This window comes from Amblyomma maculatum, chromosome 4 (genome assembly GCF_055883805.1).
Source record: "Amblyomma maculatum isolate TAMU_Amacu chromosome 4, ASM5588380v1, whole genome shotgun sequence".
NCBI lineage: Eukaryota > Metazoa > Arthropoda > Arachnida > Ixodida > Ixodidae > Amblyomma > Amblyomma maculatum.
Genome location: NC_139347.1, coordinates 178,594,008 through 178,610,663, shown reverse-complemented (window position 1 = coordinate 178,610,663; position 16,656 = coordinate 178,594,008). Strand labels below are relative to the sequence as shown.

Genomic DNA, 16,656 nt, shown 5'->3' with positions numbered 1-16,656 from the left:
CGGCCTTACCATGTGTCTGCAACTGATCGCCAGGTTATTGAAGCGCAAGTAGACCAGATGCTCAAGAACGGTGTCATTCAGTCCTCAAATAGCCTTGGGCTCTGTCTGCTGCGCTCGTTAAGAAGAATGGCTCCATGCGCTTCTGTTTAGATCACCGCCGACGTAATGAGGTTACGAAGAAAGACGTCTATCTTCTTCCGCGCATCGACGACACGCTGGACTGTTTGCAAAATGCTGATTTTTTTTTGCCTCCCTAGATTTATGTTCCGGGTACTGACAGGTCCTGATGAAAGCAGCCGACCGCTCTAAAACAGAATTTTGTTGCTTCCGACAACTTGTAGGAATTTACCGTTATGCCTTTCGACCTTTGCAGTGCTCCTCGACATTTCAATGACGGACAACATTTAGTGTAGAGTGAAATGGAACACCTCTTTTTCTATCTCGACGACATTGGCATCTTTTCTCCTGACTTCGACACTCATCTCTACCACCTGAAGCACATATTGAACTACCTTTGTGATGCCGGCTTGCAGCTCAACATATAGAAGTGTCAATTTGCCATACTTTAACGGACCATTTTAGAGCACGTTTTCTCCAAAGAAAAGGTTTCTCCAGGCCGGACCAAACTTCGTGCTTTCGCTACTTTTGCCCCGGAGATCCATCAAAGCACTACGCAGCTTCCTAGGCTTGTGCTCTTACTTTCGTCGGTTCATTCCAAACGTTTCTTTCACTGCTGACCCTTTGACACAGCTTCTGTCGGTAGGTTCCGGGTCTTCGTTCTGGTCCCGGTCATGTGATGACGCCTTCAATGCGTTGCACCGCAGCCTCACAACACTACACGTCTTGCGTTACTTTGACCCCACGGCCCTTACTGAACTAAACACTGACATCAGGGGTGTTGGTCTGGAAGCTGTACTCACTCAACAGAAATCTGCCTTTGTTGAATACGTCGTCACCTGTGTATGTCAAACACTCACGAAGGCGGAGTTAAATTAGTCGGTCACTGAAAAAGAGTGTCCTCGACGTCGCAAGCCCTTCCTCATCGTTCTGCTGGCGAGTTGCAGCAGTTACTTTGCCCACCACGACTCTTTGTGGCGTCGGTATTTATTTGTATACGGCCCGCTCCCGTACACTGCTGCTGCAAACCGTTGGGCCATCGTCGCGGTTAACCACCTCACGAGATATGCAGAAAGCGCTGCCCTTCCATCTCCCACAGTGTCATACGTAGCCTCACTAATTTTTCAGCGATTCGTGTTTCGCTACGAAGAATCTTGTGAGCTTTCAATTTTAGTCGGGCTGCTGCGCTCGGCGGATGCTAATGGGTAAGATTACTTTATGGCAAATGTACTTAACACCGGGCAACTCCAGTGAAGCAAGGGCGATGAGATGCAGAATTCTCGAAACAGCGCATATGCATTCGCAAATACGTTCAGGTGCTTATGCGGGGCCTTCGCCATTATTTTCCATCGAGCTTGGAAGTGCCAGACTATACGCAGTACTCGAGATAACTACACTGATGCAGACGCTGCTGCGCGTATGCTTCATCGAAGGCTGGCTCTCTCTGTCACGCTTACAACTCGGTGCGGGCTTTTTATTTCTTCTACTTTTTTTTAGCTGACCAAACTACTATTTCTAGCATCTACTCAATCACCGGATTAGTGAAATTTTAGGGGGAAAAAGCGCATTACCTTCTCCTTCTCTATGTACCCAAGGGGATGAGTTGTCCCTGACTTCCACGATTCCATCGCACATGGGAACGGAGGGAGAAAGGGAAGGAAGGAAGGGAGGGTATAAGTCATGACCAGGGCACCACACGGGAAGCGAATATTGATTGACGAAAAAGCTGCTCGCATGTCTAGACCTTGGTAATGTGTGAATTGATTCTCCTTTCGGTAGGGCCCCGAGCAACGGAGCACGAAGGGCGAAACAATTACGAGTAAAAAGAGATTCTAATCAGACTGTGTGGCTGAGTGTTCTCTGCTACAGAGGCGTGTGCTTGCTGCCTGTGCTTTGTTGAAATTCATGCGCAAAGCCCTGTTGTCTTCTTTTAACTGTCATTTATTCCTTGTCATTGAGAGTTGCATACTATGCAGTTCAGCGGTCAATAAATGAACGTAACTAACGAAGTATAGAAAAATGTGTAACTTTATTGACGCTGTGACTCAGGATTTGCAGTATAAGACTCAGTGCTACATCACAAGAGCAAAACGAAATTCTCTGGGCGTACGCAATGGCCTCATGTACCGAGATACTACGTGACATGCAAAATACAAGACTCTTTCCTGTGGGCTCCCTTATCGTCGCCAGGACATCTTTTTCTTGCTGTCCCGAATAAAATACATGGGTGCTTTCTGTTCCTCTTAGTCGTTCTTCGAATCGCTGTCCACCGGTCTGGATGAAGTGGAATCCTCCTCGGACGAATCGCCATCTATAGAACACCTGCGCAAAACCAAAACATGACCTCAAGCGGAGAGGCTGTTCATGCCAGCATGCCATTGCTTAATGTTTCAGAAACTCGGCGTTAATACACTTCATGCATAACGACCTAGGTGAAATTCGAAAAGTATCCGGATCAGGTAAAGGAAGCGTATGGACGGCAGTGAACGTTTAATGCGAAAGCATGACTTGGCTAATGCGTTGCGTGAATAGGATTTGGGGACAAAGCGTGACGAACAAACTATATCGTCGCCACAGGGCTTCGAACCCACGCAAGAACAAACAGATCAGTTTCTTTGGATTAGGATCGAGAGCAACGGAAAAGTTTTTTGCTATCGCCGCAGTATATCACGCCGAATGTAAAACTGCAAAACGCTCTCGGGCTGTGTATTGAACATCGTCGCCTTCCTGAAGTTCCGTCTGTGCTACTCTTTCATTTAAACTCGGTAAGTACGCCGTACACGTAAGCCATCTGACCGAGTACTGCCGAGGTCCTCAAGTGTACTGTTGGGGGAAAGGACCAAGCGGCTTGACAGGAGTCGCACTGCCTTCGCATTACTGTACCTAGGTGACTTAAGTGCAGCCCTTTTTTCTGCTTTCAATATTTGGCCCTAGGTGCTCTCCTCGAGAACACGTGGGGTGTTGATGAGTCTTGAAAGGTAGGGGCAGGAGAGCCTTTGTCGCTGCAAAAACCTGTGAGTAGAGATGATATACGTGTTCCTGATGCTCCCTCAAGGTTTTGCTCCTCATCGAGTTGAAATTTAATTTCGTCATTGCCTGTCTAACAGAACTGACTTAAAGAAACTAGACATGTTTACCATCTAGTCACTTTCTTGTTCCTTCCAAATAAAGCCCAATTCCTTCACGGCAGGCAGCAGCTGGCAGTTGGGATAACCTCACTAAAATATCCTGAAAGCATGCGACTGTCTGGTACGATCCAAGCTTCCCACTCGTTTGATCCAGCGAGCACGCCAAACAAGCGAACTGTGAATGAAATTGAACACAAACCACAGAGATGATAGCCATGTTTGAGTATTGGCTTGCGTCATCAAAATGAGACAAAGATCTTAATCAAGTTTACCTGCAATCGCTGGGAGCCTTGCGCAATGAAAACGAAGCTTTCGGGAGATAAAAATTAGTTGTGGTTTAGCTCTGGTTAACAATAGGTGAATTGCGAAAGCAACGGCGGAAGTTTTATTTACCTACTATATTGTTCTCATGTCAGGCCCTATCAGTGTAAGATGCTGCATTATTGGGGACACTTAAGCTCATCCTTTATTGGTATGACGCGAGAGCGTAAGCTACCAGCCCACATATAACGTCACCCTTCAACCAAGCCGTATGGATGTGCCGGTGTGTCGTAGGAATAACGAGAAAGCAAACGGCTCTGGCAGGCTGATTCTTATATCACCCTAATTAAAAGAGCAACCCGAGTTGGCAGCTCCTGCCTGTGGCATAGGAGTAACGCGCATTTATATGTCATGCTAGGCTCATGTTTTATGAGGAAATCGTAGCTGCACCTTTTCACAGCGTAGCTGCCGTCATCCGATGTCTCGCTTTGGCTGTCATAGCATTGCTTTCTCGATAAAAAAGAAGTAAACGCATCACCTTGTAGCTTGCATCGATCAAAAGTTTTGGGGCAGGTTCCGGAGGTTACGCCACAGCGCAATTATAGCTTCGAAACGGTGGCAATAGCTGGTATTAGGACTTTCTATAGACTTTTGGGAAGTTTTCAAAACATGTTTTGGTCATCAACACATGTAGTTGGCTGCTGGACAAAGGCAAATATAGCCAGAAGGAGGCAGAGAATAAATATTTACTCATAAAAATATTTGCATGTCGTTGTACTCAGCGTTCCTTTAGTCGGTGATCTGCAGAAGTAGGACATCAGAAAGATTCCGTATACAGCCATGGCTGCATGAACTGCATTTCGACAGGTGGGATACGCTGGTCGTCGCAATACGCGGATACGCGGACAGGTGGGACAGGATACGCTGGTCGTCACAATGAAAAACATGGGCGCCTCATAGCGGAAGTCGGCAGAGCAAGCAAATAAAATTACTCTACAGTTAAGGTCACGCACGTAGGCTATCTGTGGTCAATTAGTAAACTAGTCCTATCACACAATGCTCTGTATTTACCGTATTGTAAGTAAGCAAAAATCTTCGTAGGGAAGGCAGGGAAGGTCGCGGCGAACAGTGCACTCGTCGTCATGGATATTAATGCGCGAATACAAAAGGCTTAAAAAAATAATGCATGTACACAGACTCGAACTGAGCGCTAGTGTTTCGTGATACTTTCTTTTTCATTTCTCACCACCATGTAACCGCTCTGTCTGCGCGTAGTGGCTAGAACAGCTAAGTGTCGAAATTGCGCGTCAGGACTCCAACTAAAAATACTCAGGTCATGCTAATGCAGGGAAATGTCCACCCAAACAATCGCAACGCTAAGTCTGCACTGGCTTATAGCTACCTCAAAGGTGTTTTTGCAACCAGAAGGAGAGAGGGCTGCTCTGAGCACAACGTTGGGCGTAGCACAATACTTTGGACTGTGATGCAGCTATGAGGCCACACCGGAGAAAATAAACCTCCAGGAAACAGCCCGCGCGGTTGCTACAAGGCGCCTCAGAAGGAGTCTGTATGTTCCCTCCCGGCTGTCACGACGAGAGTGGGGCCACACGCCAGCGTAGCTGCTTCGAAAAAATTGCATCCAAAGGACATTTTATGAAGAAACAAATCGGTAGACTATGAAAGACGCCGTAACAGAGGACTGTGGGAATTTCGACCACCTGGGGTTCTTTAATGTGCACTATATACGCACAGCACACGGGCGCCTTGCTTTTCGCCTCCATCGAAAAGCGGCCGCCGTGGACGGGATTCAAAGTCTGTCCAGTTTCTGAAAACTCTTGATCAGTCCGTCATTCAGATTATGCAGACGGTGGCTTAATAGTAACTTCAATATTACGCGGTCATCTATGATTCTAACAGCCCAGTATTAGTAGGGACATGACGTCCTCGGGCATGGAGCTGTCTGTGAGCCGTAGAACGGTAGTAAAACAGAAAAACCGAACATTCTTCTCACGTGGTAGCTGCATGGGAAGCTCTAGTTCTCCCTTTCGTGTCTATACGGGGCGTGCGGTCGACTTTTCGCCTTTCCGTTCGGCGTCTCCGAGCTTTGGGGCCTTCGATCTCGGGTGCTGTGGGATCCTCTATGGGCGAGTCTGTATCCGCGGAAGACCTGCGCAAGGCGGAGAGACAACCGCATCAGCGAACAAGTTCGTTCTTTCTTGCAGCCTTACGACCGGTAATATCGGCAAACGTGACGGCCGACGTCGAAGAGGTTCTCATTCGCTTCAGTGTTTCTTTGTCTCCTCTGCGACATATAATGTAGGTATAAAATTTTCTTTTTTTAAACATGTTTGAATTTGCATTAATATAGCAAAAAAAGTTTTCACATTTATCAAATAGCGTCAGGATATCTGACACACCATGACATGGCAGGCGCAGGTTGATTTCCAGAGGGAAAACAAAAATACGCTTGAAACTCATCTAACAATAAAACAAAAGTACAGAAGCTTGAGGGCCTGGAAAAAGAAAAAAAAAGAAATGTTTAACCCTGCCAAACCTATGTACCCAAAGCAAAAGTAGCTGCACGTTTTGCTCGCCCACCTCTCAGTCTCTTTGCGGCAGCCTCTCGGCGAGCTACAACCACTGCATGATCGGAGTCGGCCTGTCATCTTCATAGCCTCTGAGACGCAGACAGTACACGAGGCGTCTCGAAAGGATAAACCATGAGGACTGCTGCCGGTAATTTGTCGAGAACTACTGCGTTCCATTGGCACCGCTTCAGCTTCTTCCCATCTGACAGGAACTATCAGAATTGGCAGCTCCAGTCCTTGTAATGTTACGTAGTCTTGTGTTGTCACAGAAACTGATCAATAGTAGCCAGCATTGTGGCTTCTAAGCTATCACTTGCTAGAGGCATGCCCGTGAAAAGGGACGTAAAATTAAACCAATGAACGTCGAGAGAAATGCGTGACTGAGGAGGGGGTGCTCTTACTGCTATTACGATGGCTTTATCTCTCAGCAGTAACCGCCAATGGAGTTCTATACCTAATCCACGAGAATCTATCACTCAAATGCTTATTAGACAGTCACCTCCGTCATATCCTGTAATGCGCTTTGGATGTGGAGTAGGTGACAGCCCGTAAAATTGAGTCTCTCTGGTCTCCAGAAACCATAATACGAGAGAAGAGTTGCTTTCTGTAAACGCGTGAAATTGGAAGCTTGCCGCTTTTGGTTGTGCGAATAAATATATTGGGATTTGTGCTCTTTCAGGGCAGTCGGCCCTCTTACTTGCAAGCAATCTGTCACTGTAACCTTTGCTACGGTCGAAAAATGGATATCATCGACGAAAGGTGCATGTAACTACTGCTGAACCGAGGCATCGAGATCTCAGCAGGCATCACCGAGTTCTGATACTGAAGGTACAATGGGTAACGTCGGTCGAGAGTACTTGCACCTGAACAAAAGCAATCAGTTCAGTTCAGTCGTTCAGTCGTGTCCGACTCTTCGTGACCCTATTGACCATGTCACGCCACGCTTTCCGGTCTCTCACTATCTTCCTAACATCACATAACTTCATCTGCAGTGCCTCGAGGATGCCATCTAACCATCGCGTTCGCTGCCTACCCCTTCTCCGGCGACCCTCAACCTTTCCCAACATCAAATATTTCTCCAGCGACTCCTCTCTTCTCATCAGATGACCAAAGTAGCTGAGCTTTAACTTTAGAATTTGACCTTCCAATGAGCAGTCAGGGTTTATGGTCTACAATATTGACTAATTTGATCTTCTGGCAGTCCAAGGAACTCTCAAGAGTCTTCGCCAGCACCACAATTCAAACGCGTCAATTCTTCGGCGGTCAGCCTTTTTCACAGTCCAACTCTCGCATCCATACATCACAACTTGAAAGACCATAGCACGAGTTATACGGATCTTGGTTGGCAGACTAATGTCTCTGCTCTTTACTAGGCGGTCAAGGCTAACCATTGCTCTCTTTCCCAGAAGCAGGCGTCTCCTAATTTCATGGCTGCAGTCTCCTTCCGAGGTAATCTGGGAGCCCAAGAAGAGAAAATCTTTAACAGCTTCCACTTCTTGTCCCTTGATGCTCCAGGACTTGATAGGGCAAGACGCCATGATCTTTGTCTTTTTAATGTTCAGTTTAAGCCCAAACTTCTCACTCTCTTCTTGTACGTGCATCAGAAGTATCTTGATTTCCGCTCCACTTTCTGCCATTAAAGTGGTATCATCCGCATATCTAAGGTTGTTGATACGTTTTCCAGCAATCTTCACTCCAGCTGAAGACTCGTCCAGACCAGCCTTCCTCATGATGCACTCTGCATATAGGTTAAATAGGCAGGGCGACAGTATGCAGCCTTGCCTCACTCCTTTCTCAATTGGAAACCAATCAGTAAGACCATGCCCAGTTCTGACTGTGGCCTCTTGCCCTTCATACAGGTTCCTGAGGAGACAGATGAGGTGAATTGGAACTCCCATCTCTTGGAGAGCTTGCCACAATCTGCTGTGATCTACGCAGTCAAACGCTTTCGCATAATCAATAAAGCAGAAGTAGATGGGTTTCTGGAACTCTCTTGCTTTTTCCATGATCCAGCGAAGGTTGGCAACTTGGTCTCTAGTTCCTCTGCCCTTGCGAAACCCAGCTTGCACGTCCGGAAGCTCCCGATCCACATAAGAACGCCTTTCTTGCTGACATTTCTTGGATCAGCAGCATTCTAGCCTTCTCTAACCCGACGGCAACAATCCCACTCACCCAAACCTCGGGGCGATACATTCCACATTAACCTCGCACGGCCTGAAAACAGATCCTAATTTCTGAAGACCCTCCTTGGAAATTATGCTGATTGTTTTTGCTTCCTAAAAGTATGACAAAAGGCTCTTGACGAACATCGAATTACAAAAGATACAAACATCAACCCTCTCAGAGTAAATGCCAGTGCCGGAATGCCAAGAGATCCGGTGCCCAATCGAGGAAACGCTGCGTGCCTATGTCATCCAGTCATTACAAAGTACACGACACACACCGGTCGTTCTCGTAAAAATGACGGGTGGTTTAGCGTGGTTAGGCCAAATGCCAATTAAGTGGTAGGCATTCTGTTTTCCACTTTAGTTTCGGACCTCAGTAATTCATTGCTATACAAATGTAATCTATCGTATTATGTGACACATATAGATGTGTTGCTTAGAAACGTGCCTTCATAACCCAAAAGTAGCGCGTCTGAAAGAGTATTCAAGTGTCCTGCTATGTTCCATTCCCTTGGCGAATGTTGTCCTAAATAGTTGTAAATCAGGTCCACGAGCACAAACGCTTTTACTTGGTGGCAATAAAGTGTCGGCGAAAGTTATTCCAAATACATTTAATAATTGTCTAGTAATTTCTCCTGGTAGTATTGTGCCGTATAATATAAGCATATTTTTGCCAGACATACCTATTTTCAGCGTTTCGTTCACCCATTACGGTGAACGAGGAGATATCAGTTACCCAATTACTAAAAAATAGCTTAAGTTGCTACGTCGACGGCATACAGATTGTCCCTCTCCAGTAAGTGCTTGATGGTATTTCGTGCGTACATTACCTGTATTTTAACATGCCTTTGTGAAGTGCTGACTTTCCTAAATGAATGCATAAAGCCCGAATTCTATCATCATTTAAATAAAAGTAAAAATTATATAAAAAATATAGACCTATTCCAATATTACCCCCTTTTTTCTGAAGGGCTACAAAAACTAAAACTTATACATGTTTAAGACTTTTTTTATACGTAAAGCTTTTAGCTCCATTTGGACATATGAAATGGCGATCTACGGCGTTAGCCCGTCTTCATACAAAACTGTTTATTTTACAGTAAGCTTAAATTAAGAACATTGTACTCAGCATTTGCATCGACTTTACTGAAACGTCTTGTTGCATCCTTCATTCTGTTTTACTTGATAAGCTTGAAACGTAAATTGTTGAAGGATACCATTTAACCCTTACAAAACCTTACAATAAGCTTCTAATTGTTGGTTCTTGAGGTTCCATTTTTTTTTTGTTGCTCCTGATCCCGTCTCCTTGCTTCGCCAACAGAATTTTTCTAATGGGCCGAATCAAATTCATAAACTTCTTTAATCAAAATAAAAGCTAGCTTGGCCAAATGAACATGCACACAAAATCGATAGAAAAACAGAAGAGACCCACAACAAGTTGGGTCGCCCTTCGGTTTAGGACGGCTTGTTGTCCTAAGCGAGCGTGCAGGAGAAGGTCCGTCGTCTCCTCCTCTCGGGCAGCAACCTCCTGGCTACCCCCCGCCACTCGCGGTCTACGCACAGTCTCCCTTTGCCGCGAACCCACACCTGGCGACCCAGTGCAGTTTCTCGGAATCCAACGCAGCCGGGATCAAGTTCGCCAGAACGTCTCACCCCGGCCTTTCCGCCACTGCCACTCTCGCGGGTGAGCATGAGAGTTCCGACTACCTGTTACACACACGAACGCACGTAAAAAAAAAGAATAACGTACAGCCACCCTGCGGGCAACTGAAGGTACTTGTCGACGGCGTTCGGAGCCTCGCGCACTAAGAGTCCAAACACAGAGCGGCCGAGCGCTCTTCAATGCGCGAGACCCCTATACCCCTCAAGAAAGACCTAAAACAGATAAAGCGCTCACGCAAGGACACTTCACACCGTAAGCAAAGACAAGAAAAAGGTCCACCCCTGGGTACAGGCGCCGCCCCGCCCGGGCGCTTCACGGGCAGGCCGGCTCCCGAAACGGTAGTAAACACACAAAGGCGCACAAAAAAGAAAGCCCGAGCAAACCTGCGCTGTTGACGACCTTAAACTTACCTTGATGATCGCTACCAGTATGTTAAAAGAGGGAAACGCAGCTCAGATTAAAAGCATATCACCAAAGGCACGCCTCAAAAAATATTGTTTTGTCGTTCTGGTTTATATTCTATATTAATGATATAGTAGATATGTATACAGATAAAAATACTTAATATACACAGATGATGCCAGTATGTTGTTCATCAACTGAATCCATAAGCCTTCAGAACAAAGGTAACACGCCCTGCAAATCCTTCATGAATGGCCAAAACTAGAAAGTGTGGAAGAACGGTCTAGGTGGCAGTTCATCTCAGGAAAATAAAACAGCGCACTCCTGACACCCGGACAAAGGAAGAGACTACAACACAGCGCTGTTTTGTAGTCTCTTCCTTTGTCCATGTGTCAGGAGTGCGCTGTTTTATTTTCCTAAGGGAAAAACTAAACTCTCTCAAATCAATACGAAAGCTGTAATGTTTAGGCCCAAATCTAAGCATATAATCAGCACCTAACCTCGTTCATGACATGGAAAATATACCGCGTGTCCAAGCGAACTTTAACCAAAGGATAAAATTAAAACACTGAGGTAGGCTAGAGAAACCACTTGGATACAGCTGCTAGCCATCTGGAGCACCACAAGCAATTTTTTTGCAATTAAGGAATTAGTAATTAAGATATTGTTTAATTTACTATGTATTCCCTTTAGACAATAAATGTGATATGCAAATTTGGAGGCCACCTTCTGAAACCCCCCTTCCGTTTATTTCAGATAAAGAAAGTGTCACGTGTACCTCTTTTTCAAGCTCTAAAGAAAACCCGCGAAATAAAAAAAACAACACTTGGTTGTGGCTTAACTCTGTTTAACCCTAGTTCGATAGCAATAGCAAAGACTGGAGCTTCTTTTGCCTACTGCATTATTCCCCTATCACGCTCTATCATTTAAGGGGCTACATTATTGGGGAAACTTAAGCTCATCCTTTAAGAGTATAACGCGAGAGCGCAAGCTACCAGCCCACATATAAATGAGAAGGGTTCAATGGTTGTTGAAGGTCAAAAGTTACCTTTCTCGCGACGACGCGACAAGCTGTGGTCGTGACTCTACAGGCCAGTTCTAGCGTTAGGCCGATACGTTGGCTATGGATGCAGCGAACGTGGTGAGCTCGCAGCAACTTGCACTGTCACATGCACAGACTGCCTCAAGCAGACGAAGAAACCTTCCCAGACATACCGGCCTGCCGCTACAACGGCCCCCCTGGAGCCACGGCTACAGCTGATTTCATTCAGCTGATTTGACACAGTGGAGAGTACCACAACCGTGGCGCGCGAAAGCGCCAGTCAAGTGATAATTTTTGTATTTTGCGCACTTTTGTTACAGCTTGGGAAAGAAATATACAAGCGAGGCTTTCTTTATCAGAAATAAATGGAAAAGGGTTTCAGAAGGTGCTCTCCAACTTTGCAAATCACATTTTTGTCTAAATGCAACAGTTCGTAATTGAGAAAAATTTCTTAATTACTAATAAGTTAATTGCAAAATAAGAACTGCCTATGATGCGCCAGATGGATGGAAGCGGTCCTAACTCAAATATTTTATTTTTTAACACTTGGATAAATTTAGCTTGGACACCCTGTAAATATCAGAGTTTTAAAGTACTGGCAATTATTTTCGCTCATAATACTCTTTGGGACGTACCTATTGAATCGTTTTTGGACAAGTTGTCGTTTGTAAATGGTATGATGTGGTGGCTAGGGCTTTTTTACCATATAGAATAGAGTTTCTGGTTTTAACACCCTCCTTTTTTACTACAGTATAAATACAGTGTAGTAGCAGGTACCAATCTACAGACAATACATATACTGTAAAAAATAAATTTGTTCTTGCACTATTTAACTTATCTTACAATACCTACACATCAGAATTGTTTCCGAAAGCAAATATAATACCGTGTTTGAACACTATAATTACGGTTTGTGAAAAGCTTTCAAAGAGGGGGGAACAAATGTGAAATTGTTTCACGAATTATCTAAGCTTACAAAGAGTACACACTGTTATGTCACAAGATGCACGTAACAGTGGAAGATGGTCATGCCACGAGCCAAGTATTCTATACGGAAGGTATCATACACGCTACCTACACTTCTATATCCGTTTCATAAATCAGATCGCAATTTTTATGCTTGTCATGTACAAGACGTTGGTGCATTTTTTGTTACTTATTGTTTATTAAATAACTGAAGAGCATTTTGCATATAATTTTGCGTGTTATTTATTTTGTATATAACTAATTAAAAGCCAATTGTTATTCTTTTCTATTTTCCTTTGTATCTCTGCTTTCCTTCTAAAGGCGTTTGTGGGCTGTAGTCAAGTCCCTTTCCACAAAGGGACTTTTAACCGCGGTCTCCTCCACCATGGATGGAAATAAAATTATTATTATTAATATTAATATTACTATTATTATTAATATTACTAATATTGTTGTTATTATTATTATTATTATTATTATTATTATTATTATTATTATTATTATTATTATTATTATTATTATTATTATTATTATTATTATTATTATTATTATTATTATTATTATTATTATTATTATTATTATTATTATTATTACTGTCATATATATTTTGTCCAAGGAGGAGGAAGGCGTGGAGGAAAGGCAGGGAGGTTAACCGGTAAAAGCGGTTTGCTACCCTGCACTGGGCGAAAGGGTGAGTCGATATAAAGGGTGTGGGTGAGAGAGGGATAGGTGAAGTAAGTACAGTCACATCAAATCACGTCACAGTCATATCACGTAACATAACACTAACATCATAGCCATTCGATCAGGTCTGTGCTTTTCATAAAGCTGAGCAGTGCTTGGGAGGCCTTCACCGCAGACGATCGCCGTGGCCCAAACCGACAGCTGCTGCTAATTAGGTAATGATGCGTGGCCTCAAAGTCAAAGAGAGCGCCTACCCAGAGAACAGAGCGTCGCAATGCTAGAACAACCTGAGCACTTCAGAAATTCCATTATGTCTGAATGTCTGAATACAAGCTCTTGTGACAGTGCATGAAGACATGTCTCTGAATTTTTGCTGATTATCGGCAACTTAGCAGAGGAAAAAATACGTACACTCTCCACTTCGTATCGATGCAACCTTTGCAACAACAAGTGCTTCTTGTTCATGAATCTAAAGATTCGGTGCTGGCATGCCGAAGTGAAAGAAAACAGTCGAATGAAGAGTGACTTCATCATCGTGGGTAGCCTCATTGAGTTCCATGTACAAAAGTTAGAATTTGTTCAGCCCCAGTAGCATTTCATCATTAAATGAATAGAGTGCTGGCGGGTCTCAGATGGGGCATTTGTCTCCTATTTAAATGTTTGTTTTGTTTCTAACGCTGACGATCTTCTGAGAGGCTTTCGAGAGTACCGCAGAGTCGTCAGGGATAAACATTAAGTGACTACATGGACACTTTGCGGAGATGAACTGCTGTTTCTTGATCAAGTCGCAATCACACATAGAACAAGCCCAGACGAAAGAAAATATGCTATAGCTGCGTTTGCGCAACCAGCCAACAACAAAGCTGCCCCCCGAACTCTGGGGAACTGTGCGAGCTACCACCGGTTTGTTAGGTACCTTTCGCGCACAGCTGAATAAATTGACGAAGGTGATCAAGTCTGATGAGCTGTTCGTATAAGATACTCCTCAGCGTGAAGCATGCAACGAACTTCAGCAGGAACTCCCGCGAAAATCCCGAATCACACATACATACTGACTTAAGCAGTGTTATTGGCCACGAAGGAGTCATTGTGCAGACGTCCTGCTTTTTATCAAAGGCTCATCTGTGCAATGACAGAGTAGAGGCGCCTTTTGATGGTATGGGTTTCGTATAAATTTTCACTGTATTTGAATGGCAGCCTTTCATTGTTTTAAAATACCAACGTGCTTTGTATTGGCTTACAAACTCGAAAACCCTGTCTGGCCCACTCGTCTGTATAAGCTTGCGACTGCAAGATTACTGTGTCGCCGGGGTCCACAAATCAGGCTGCAAACGCTCCGAGAAGGATTGACCGTCAATTGAGCCCCAATCTATGGGTCGCCGAATGAACACAGTACACCCATCCACGTCCATTCTGGACCTTCAACTTCGTGCAACCGCGCTCGGACCTTGCGGGGCAATGCCGTATCAAGAATCTAGATGGCAGGATTTCTTCACATCCCATCTAGTCAGGGGTATTCTCCATCTTTTTTTCTGCTAAGTGAGCCATCGTGTACAATATGCGCCCAAAATATCACGTAACATGACAATATTCGGCAGGTTTCTCACGAGGAACAAATAGCTGGAGACTTCGTTTTTTGTCACGCCCTCTACCGAACTGCAGGCAACTAATTAAGGCCGCATTTTTTTGTTTAAACCGGACACTACGTCAAGAGTGGTAGTGACTGTAGCAACGTCAAAATACCACCAACGAGCCTTGCGAGGTTTGTACAGGTTATTTGACCACCGAGACCTTTCGAGGAGATTGGTACAGAACACAGACAATCTTGGCCCCTTCCTAACATCAATGCCCTTCAAAAAGTTGGTTATTAGAAGAAACCAGCTACTTTAGCCACTATGCTGAAGCGAAAGGACACCAGAAGTTGCCAAATTCCTTCCTTAAAACATTTTTCTTCCCTTCAGCGCTTCGGAGGTTTTGATTACAAAACCCATGACCTGCGTTTAGTGTCGAAATCACTAAGGTATAACGACGACCACGCAAATGACATCATTTAGGTTCGTTCACTGTAAGGAGGCCATAGCCACAATAGGGCCTGAAATGGCACATGCGTTTAACGCGTGTGGCATCGAAATCAAAGATCTTGTCTTGATCTTACTGGCACTACGTCAGGGCTATTGTTCCTGGGTACTAGATATGACCAAAGGCACGAATTTTAGGGCATTATGCACGGACTAGCGTATTTCGTGACTAGTGGAATCGGAGTGTCTTGCCTGCGAGTTGCGTTAGCCGCTCGAGCCGTCCTCTTACGGCGTGAACGCTGGCCTAACTTCAGTGTCTCGCGCAGTTTCTGGATAGTGGAGTCATCAGACGAAGAGTCCTCTGTGGACGAATCTTCATCCACATAAGGCCTGCCGGAAGACAGAAAAATTAGGTTAGATGATACTATGGCGGCGCCCAAAGCCAGCATGCTACCAAGAGGTCAACACAACCAACAAATAACAAACCCATCACAAACAGCAGACTTCCGCGAGATACAAAATGTATCAGCGTACTGCATATCAATGTGTGATCAAGCGATGCCACACGCTAGAACAGCAATTTAAGTGAAATGCAATTCCAGGCAGCGATACGAGAACATGGTTCAGCCAAATAAAAGATGCAAGATTTGATTAGCAAAATGATTTCTGAGGAGAAGAAAGGTACAGCGGCGAGCAGCCTTGTCGAAATCGTGCAGACGGCGCTCTGCGGAGCAAGTCAGTGACATCTAACGTTTGGCTCTGGGTTTGAGATACGCGTCCCGCGCTCATGCGCGGCAAATAAAAAGTATGCCTGCTCAGCGCCTCCTCTATAGAGGCGCTGGCCTGCTCATTATTTCTTCGTTCAGCCAGTGCCTTGCGAGTACAGTCGAGCGCGATTTGAAGGTTATCACGCGAGCGTCGACCAGCCTTGCGCTCCAGGCACCTGGCGGCCGGGTATGGAACAGGGCAAATTATGATTTTGCACTCCTCTCTTCCTTGTTCGCTGTTTCATACAACAACCATCACCACAGTGACAAACTCCCCGCACTTTCTCTCTATTCTAAGCTTTCCATTTGTTGCGATAAAGTATCCAATTTCAGATAATACCGAAGAATACGTTGTGCGCACAACGATCACTGCCTGTTCTCATAACCAAAAAAAAAAAAAAAGAAAGATGTCTAGGCAGGGAGTGGTGGCTGCTAAAGGAACAGCAAAAAGAGTGAGGGAAGCTCGCTTCATATCTCCCTGGCCTCGGCAGAGAATTCTGGGCCATGACGCTGTTCATGTTCCCGCTCGACGCTCGCGCGATAACCTTCAATCGCGCTCGACATTACCTTTCGTGCTGCTGAGGTCGCACTGCCTGGATTTGTGAGGCTGTGACGGCCGCCAGAGCGTCGAGATGCCGCCATATGTTCTCCAGTGTAACGAGACGGCAAGGTAAGCAAGTGCGAGTGATAGATTAATACGCCTTCCTGCATGCGCACTGCTCGTTGCTCCTGTGCTTTATCGGGGAAGAAGTCAAGTTCCTACATCTGTACAGATGCCATATGGTTTGTCCCTTATAGCTGATAACCCGGCCCAAAAACACGCTATCAAACAATACGCCTACAATGCGTGGCACG

General features: G+C 45.0%; 1 long non-coding RNA gene across 1 annotated transcript; it reads right to left on the bottom strand.

Annotated features, from left to right (window-relative positions):
* Nucleotides 1-2,144: 2,144 nt before the first annotated feature.
* Nucleotides 2,145-15,421, bottom strand: LOC146193567 (uncharacterized). The gene is made up of 3 exons (XR_014706471.1): nucleotides 15,287-15,421; nucleotides 5,518-5,673; nucleotides 2,145-2,439 (listed from the first exon to the last, which is right to left on the bottom strand). It is a non-coding gene; the product is annotated as an uncharacterized LOC146193567 (long non-coding RNA).
* Between the last annotated feature and the right edge of the window lie 1,235 nt (nucleotides 15,422-16,656).